General features: G+C 36.9%; 1 pseudogene; it reads right to left on the bottom strand.

Moving 5' to 3' along the window:
• Positions 1-1,236: 1,236 nt before the first annotated feature.
• LOC143663497 (Golgi apparatus membrane protein TVP23 homolog B pseudogene) lies at positions 1,237-1,823 on the bottom strand (annotated as a pseudogene).
• Between the last annotated feature and the right edge of the window lie 6,369 nt (positions 1,824-8,192).

Below are 8,192 nucleotides of genomic sequence, written 5' to 3'. Positions count from 1 at the left end.
TCAGCATTTCTCCCATTTATTGCCACATAACGTTTTGAAACATGAGTCTCAATATTTGTTCAGAAAAATGCAATCATCGTGGGTTAAATCATGATGAGAGTAAGAAATTTTCAAGCTATTGGATTAGTTTTTTTTAAAAAACAAAAACATTAAAATTTTTTTAACAATCTATAAGTACATTCAAAAAAACAATCTGTTGATAAAAGACTCCAACAGAGTTTATAGAACTTACAAAAGAATTTATAGGTCCCTATAGCTGTTTATAGATTGGTTTAGTTTATTGTGACATATATTGCTTTAAGAAATACCATTCACACAAATGTGCATGATTTACAATATCCCCACAATAGAAAGAAAAAAAATAGATTCCTAAAATAAAATCTTTCAGGCATTTATTATGCTGAGTATTTAAATTATTATTCCCACTACAACATAAGAATAATCCTCTTTTAGTGGTAAAACATAGATCTCATTAAGCGAAGGACCACTGAAGAGCATCCAGGGAGTTCCAAAGTGAAATCTGGCTATCCTATTCCTAAAGTAAATAGAACAGCAGTAGTCTCTAGGTATTCCTTAAACATAAACCATGGAGATTCTGCTTATATATTAACTGGACCTCAAGTATGTGACCTTTTGCAAATAAAAATAAACAAACTTTTAGAAAGTAATTAACACCACTGGCCCAAATTGGGTTTTACTCTCCTGTGTACATTTAAGATAAGATGTTGCACCATGAAGTACAGAGTTGGTTGTAAAATTAACAATTCTTTCTAAGTTAAGCATAAGCCAAAAGGCATATTCTTACTGTGGAAAAAACTTTCTTTTGAAAATAACCTACAGAAATAATAAACCAAGAACATCTAAAAATAACTACAGATCAAAATAGAAAGTTCTCCATTACCCATGTGTATGAACACAAATGCTTTCATTAATTTGCAACATATAGACATTACATGACTATGTGCCTACTTAAATACATCATGAAATAAATTATGACATTTCCAGTGATGCCATACCTTCAAACTAGAAAGAAAAAACAAACAGTATGAAAATTACTTTTCCTTTTCTTAAAAAAAAAAAAAAACTTTTTAAATAGAGGAACAAACCCAATCCTCCTCTTTGCAACATGTGCTTAAACTCTAAATGGTTGAAAGTCAGGACCCTTTAGTTGTTCCCCAATGCAATAAAACACATAAACTTTGTCTCTCTTCAGGTAGTCTGATCACTTTCCAAGTTTTATCTTAAAAACTGCTTTCCAAGATAAGAGGTGGCCACGCTGGTTAAGTTCTTTCTGCTGCCCACTTTATATGTAGCCATATAGGTTGGCACCTTGGCACCTTGGAGCATCTCACCCATGACAACCACTGCCAACCATTTCACCCTGAAGGAGAAGAGAGCGCTGGAGGCAAAGATCATCCATAGCACCGGATAGTCAATAAATCCTAACCAAAAGATTCTTAATTCAGCCTCTGAAACAGTTTTATTCCCTTGAGGGGATGACCTTCCTGGACTCAAATGACTCAATGGCTCTTTCTACCTTGATGTGATTCCACCAATGTAGGCCAACCACTAGTCTACCTGTGACATTCTTCACTACCCAAAGGTCACATGACAACAACAGGATAATTCTCACCACACAGGGAATAAAGCTGCTGCTGAACAATTCACAGGGAAGATAGACTATAATTGCACTAAGTCAAAAAAAAAATGGAAAAATGACTCCACTGGATGTCTGATTTTGGATTTTTTTGCCTATTCTTAGTCTCTTCGGCATTGAACAGTGAAACATTTTCTGAGTCATCATTGCAGTCTTGTGGCAACATTGCAGTTGGTGACACTCCCACTTCTGGTGGCCGTCCGCGCTGCCGCTGCCAGGTCTGGATCTGCATTAGTTCTTAATTTACAATTTTGAATGCAACTACTTCATGAATCTCCCACTAGATGAGCATGATATCTTTCCTTTGTCAAGTAAAAGGAAAGGAAAGGCCATTTAAAAAATATTTTCCCATTCCCTTTTCTGAAAAATTTTTTAAAGCAAAAATGTATTCAGTTTTGTTTTGTAGCATTGAGACTACATGAAATATTCTGATTGTTGGGGCAGAGATATGACAAGTCCTAGTGAGAATAAAATTTTATTTGAAATACATCATTGTATTTGATTTTTCTCAATTGCATGTAAAAATGAAGCCAGTAGGGCTGCTCTGGGAGAAAATAGAGTGAAAAAAAAATCTTTTGGCAGGAGAACTAATGTTAAGAGAAGAGGAAAGCTCAAAGCTGCTTGATTTCGATTGGCAACAATCAGCAGGGGTTGCATAAATGATTATACTTAAAAAAATAACTACTACTTGTGTGCAAGTGGACTTTGAAATAAACTTTTAAAGGCATCTATTTTTTCGGGTTTCAGATGCATGTTCAAAGAGGGGCTAGGCAGTCTTTGGGAGTCAGTGGTTGCCATAGAAATATTTATAAGTTGATCTGGCTAGGAAGAGAGGTGCTTTGTATACAGGCCATTTAAGGTTAGGAAAAGTCCCAAAGGACAGACTGTGGCAATGCCAATTAATTAGAACAGGGTTGAAGATTCTGTTGGAGGAAAAATGGGAGAACAGAAAATTGGCTATTGCATTACAGATAAGTTAATTTCAGGTATTTATAAAAGGTATTGCTTTAACTTCTAAAAATGTGTTAGAGAAGGATGCATTAGGTTGCACTAATTATTGCTCTGGCATTGAGACTTCCCAGCTTATTCTCTTTCTCATAATTTTACTCCTCAATCAACCCTTGCTAATAGATACTCCTGGGAATAAACATGACAGAGACACTGTTTTATATTGAACACAATACTTTCTCTTCCTAGTCACATAGGAAGTCTACATTTTCCATCATCCCTTATAGTTAAGTTGGGATCATATGAATAAGTGCTGACCAAAGGGATGTGGACAGTGGTGACATAAGTCACTTCCAGGCTTAGATATTTAAACATCCTTTGAATTCTCCAGTCCTCTCCTCATTTCACATGCAGTCTTGGAAGCCACATGTTCCAGATAGCATAGCTACAAGGAGGGCTGCCTGTCTTACATCAGACATGGTATGAGTGAAAAACCAAGAACAGTCAAGCCCTTGTGTCAGCTTGTGTTAAGTACCCTGATTACCACAGCCTGTAAATGTGTCTGTTCTGCAACCTCACTTTAAAAATTTCTGCTTCTGCTCTTTCCTTCTGTTTCCTGGCATGCTAAGTCTTCCTAGTTCTTTAAGAATTAGCTCAATCTTCACCAATTTGCTAAGCCATTTGGACCTTGTTTATTTTTGTATAGCATTCACTGTATGTATCATTCATTGTGCACATAGGATTATTGTACCTAGGAGAAATAATGTAGAACATTGCTTCCTAACATTTTTCACACCATGGCACATATAGAATGTGAAAATATATTTATAGCATAACAAGAAAATGGATGACACTGTGTTTGAGCAGTCATCAGGACCTGCTCAGTTGCCTGGAGGTCAGAGAGGTTTGATAACTCAGGACATCTGTCATCCATTCCTAGTTTAACAATATATCATGGTCAACTGGTTGGGAAGTTTAAAAAGGGGGGAAGAATGCTCTAGTGGAGAATCCTACATAGTAGAATTATCTTGGTGCTTTTAGCATCTTTCAGAATCTGGGCATTAATTTTTCAATGGACGAACATGTGAAGGGCCTATTGTCTCATTAATCTTCAGAACACTGAGAAGTAGCCTTCATTAATTGCAGTTAGAAGATGAAAAAACTAAAGAGGTTGATCAACTTGTGCATGGCTAACCAGTAGAGGGGGACTGTGGACCAGAACTCAAATAAGACAAGTTCCAAAGCCATACTGCTTTTGTCAAGGAACTTCTATCAGTGAACCCAGAATGATTGTACTAATCGATCTTAACAGAAGGTGATCTATAAAGTTGTATTAGTTAGGGTTCTCTAGAGAAACATAATCAGCAGGAGATGTCTCTAAATACAAAAGTTATGAAAGTGTCTCACATAACCTTGAGGATGTAGAGTCCAAGGTCTATAGGACAGGGTGCGAACTGGCAGCTCCAAAGAAAGTCCTCAACAAACTCTCAGGAGAGACTGGCAACCATGGGATGTAGAGTCCAAGATCTGTATGGCAGGCCACCAGTTGGCAACTCCAATGAAGATCCTCAATAAACTTTCAGAAGAGGCTGGTTTGCTGAAGCAGGAAGAGGGATTGTCTCTTTTGAATCCTCCTTAAAAGGCTTCTGGTGATTAGATTAAGCATCACTCTTTGCAGAAGTCACTCCCCTTAACTGATTACAAATGTCATCAGTTATGGATGCAGCCAAGTTGGTCATGATTTAAATCCATGAAATGTCCTCATAGTAACAGGCAGGCCAGCGCTTGCCTGACCAGACAACCAGGCACCATTACCTGGCCAAGTTGACACATGAATCTGACCAGGGAAAAGTAGAAATCTAATTTATGGTTTTATAGTCAGAAATATAATTGCCAACAATTCAGATGTTGTCCCCTCAGAAGATAACTTCTCAGAAGATAAAAATCTGGGGTCCTTGAGACTTGACTGAAGTACAATTGAGTCACATTTGTCTATTACTGCTGCTAAAATGATCTTAACTAATATAGAATTTTAAAAATATTTTTCTTCACTAAGTCACCTTCCATATAATCTTTTGTTAGATTTTTGTGCCTAATCCCACTTTCCTTTTCATGCCATAGGGTTTTAGAGCAGTTTCTATTATGTATCATTTTATATCACCTTGTTCATTTGCCAGTGTTTCCACATATCAGAGCAATTTCCCATATATCTACCCTGATAAGTAAAATAAATATTTTGCTATTACCTCTAACGTCTTTGGCTTCTTCTCTTGCTTCCTGGAGAGAAGGAGAGATAATACTCATATATGATGTATCACTATAGCAGTAGTATGAATTCCCATTACTATCTTCTTTCAAGCTGCTCTCAGATAAAAGAGGAGTCTTACACTCTAAAATGAATTATGTCCTTATGTGAGATAAAGGGCAGATATAGTACACTGTCTCCAGGATGGCTTTAGTTGCACCTCATGAAGCAAGGCTTTCTAAGGCATGCCTTTAAAAACAAACAGGGATGCCTGACAACATTACTCGAGCTCACTAATATATAATCTTTGGTTGAGCTCTGGCTCCATGTCTTGGCTGCTCTGCTCATCTTTGTCCCACCTCACAGATGTTGCCTTTTACATGTTCCCATTGCTAACCTTAGCCACCATCCTACACTCTCCAAGTAATGGACACTTGCTTATATACTAACTTAACTCTTGTCATTGAAAAATGTCCACCACCCTCCCTCTTGTCCACCTGCTTGGCTTGCCTATGTCTTTCCTTCCCCAGAGTTGGGCTCAAAATATCACTGTCCTAGAATCAATTCTAGACAGGACAAAATCTGTTTGTAGCTGTTACATTTTTACTGATTTTTATAGACAGAAGTCCCTTTATTGATCAGGAACATATCACTAATACAGAGATTAAAATTGCAAAAATAACTCTCCATGTAAATACAAAAACTTATTTTGTAATAGTAATTAATAGAAAATAATTCTTAAAATTGATCTAATATCAATGATTTTTAACTCAGAATTCAGAAATAGATCCTCAGATCTATGGTCAACTGATTTTTAAAAGTCCCCAAATCCACTGAACTGGGACAAACAGTCTCTTCAATAAATGGTGTCGGGAGAACGGGCTATCCATGTCCAAAGGAATGAAAGAAGAACCCTACCCTTCACCTACATAAAAATTAACTCAAAGTGGATCAAATACCTAAATATAAGAGCTAGTACCATAAAATTCCTAAAAGAAAACATACAGAAACAATCTCAGAACCTAGTGATAGGAAGTAACTTCTTAGACCTTACACCCAAAGTTTAAGCAACAACAACAACAAAAATAAACAGGACCTCCTCAAGACTGAATACTTGTGCTTCAAAGGATTTTGTCAAAAGGGTTAAAAGGTAACCATCTCAATAGAAGAAAATATCTGATAAGGGTTTGATATCTAGTATATGTAAGGAAATCCTACAACTCAACAATGATAAGGCAAACAACTAATTAAAAAATGGGCATAGATATTTCTCCAAAGAGGAAATGCAACCAGCTAAAAAGCACATGAAAAGATGTTCATCTTCATTAGCTATTATGGAAATGCGCATGAAAACCACAATGAGATATCACCTCACACCTATAAGAATGGCCACTATTAAACAAACAGGAAACTACAAGGGTTGTTGAGGATGTGGAGAAATAGAAGCACTTAATTCACTGGTGGTGGGAATATAAAATGCTACAGCCACTGTTGGAAGACAGTTTGGCAGTTCCTCAGAAAACTAAATATTGAGCTGCCCTATCACCCAGCAAATTCTCTACTCAGTATTTACACAGAAAATCTGAAAGCAGGAATGCGAACAGACATCTGTACACCGATGATCACAGTGGCATCATTCACACCCTTTTTTATGTCTATTTGTTATTAGGAAGCAACCCAAGTGTCCATCAACTGATGAATGGATAAACAAAACATGGTATATATATACAATGGAATATTACTCAGCAGTAAGAAGGAATGAAGTCCTGAAGCATGCAACGACATGGATGAATCTTGAGGACATAATGCTGAGTGAAATGTCAACACAAGGGGGCAGACAGTATATGATTTCACTAATGCAAACTAACCAGAATAGGTAAATTCACAAACTGCAGATTATAGTTCACCAAGAGATAGATTGATGCTAGAGGATGGGGGTTAGTTGCCTGTCATGTACAGAATTTTTAACAAGGTTAAATTTAAATGTTTGGAAAGGGATAGAGGTGAGTGTAGCTCATTATTGGGGCTATAGGCAATAGTGCTGCACCTAAAAATAGGTGAATTTGGTTGAAAGGGGTTGTTTAGAGTCATGTATGTCAACCAGAAGGAAAGCTAGAGGTTTAAATATGGGATTATATGATGTGGCGAACCTTGAGGTAGATGATTTTTAAGATTAACACTATAAATATCAATAAGTTCTTTTATGAACTAGTACAAATACATGACACTTGTACAAAGAGTTAATAATTGGTTAGTTAGAGCTCTCTAGAGAAAAATAGCCATCTTGATTATTGGAAACAGTATCATTAGTGCCTCTGAGTCTAATCACAGTAGAAAACCAATTGTAAAAACCCATTTTTAAGATTCTGTTTCTCAAGAATCTTCTGTTTCCTGGTACCAAGTTCTGTTAGGATTCTCTAGAGAAACAAAGCCCCAGGAGATATCTGTATATATGAGATTTATAAAGGTGTCTCACACAACCCTGGGAATGGAAGAGTTTAAAATCCATATAGCAGGCTTGGGCAGCTCTGATGAAGGATCTGGATGAACTCCACAGGAGACACTCGCTGGCTGAAGAAGCAGTGAGAGTGTCTCTTCTTCCTTAAAAGCCTTCAACTGTGTGGATGATCTCATTGTGGGGGTCATGCCTTAGTTGACAATAGATGTAATCAGCCACAGATGCAATCAACTGACTGATGATTTGATCAACCAGCTGCAAAATACCCTTGCAGCAGTGGTCAGGCCAGTGCTTGCCTGACCAGAAAACTGGGCATAACTGTTTGGCCAAGTTGACACTGGAACCTAACCATCACAATAATATATTGGAGAAGAGTCCCTATTACAAGGTATGGGCTATAGTTAACAGTAATATCTCAATATCCTTTCATCAACAGTAGCAAGTGTATCACACCAATACTAGGGGTCAGTAATAATGGGGGGATAAGGTGTATGGGGTGTTTTGGATTTTCTTTTTTATGTTTATCTGTTATTTTCTTTTTGGAGCAATGAAAATTATTTAAAATTGAATGTGATAATGATTGTGATAATGATCCATCCAAAGTGTACAATCATTTTCTCACAGTGTTATCACTTAGTTGTGATGTGATAATGATTGCACAACTAAGCGATAACACTGGGAGAAAATGATTGCACACTTTGGATAGATTATGTGGTATGTGAATATATCCCCATAAAATTTGCAGAAAAAAAGTTGATCTAATAGAATGGGGTCTACCTTGAGACATCAGAACATCTCCTGCCAGTGTTTTTAGCATTAGTTTATCAAATATGTGCAATGTGACGGGAAGGTCAAAGCAGACCTTTTTACATGATGCAGTCATC

Source organism: Tamandua tetradactyla, chromosome 19, assembly GCF_023851605.1.
Source record: "Tamandua tetradactyla isolate mTamTet1 chromosome 19, mTamTet1.pri, whole genome shotgun sequence".
Classification (NCBI taxonomy): Eukaryota; Metazoa; Chordata; class Mammalia; order Pilosa; family Myrmecophagidae; genus Tamandua; species Tamandua tetradactyla.
This window is presented reverse-complemented; position numbering and strand designations above follow the sequence as displayed.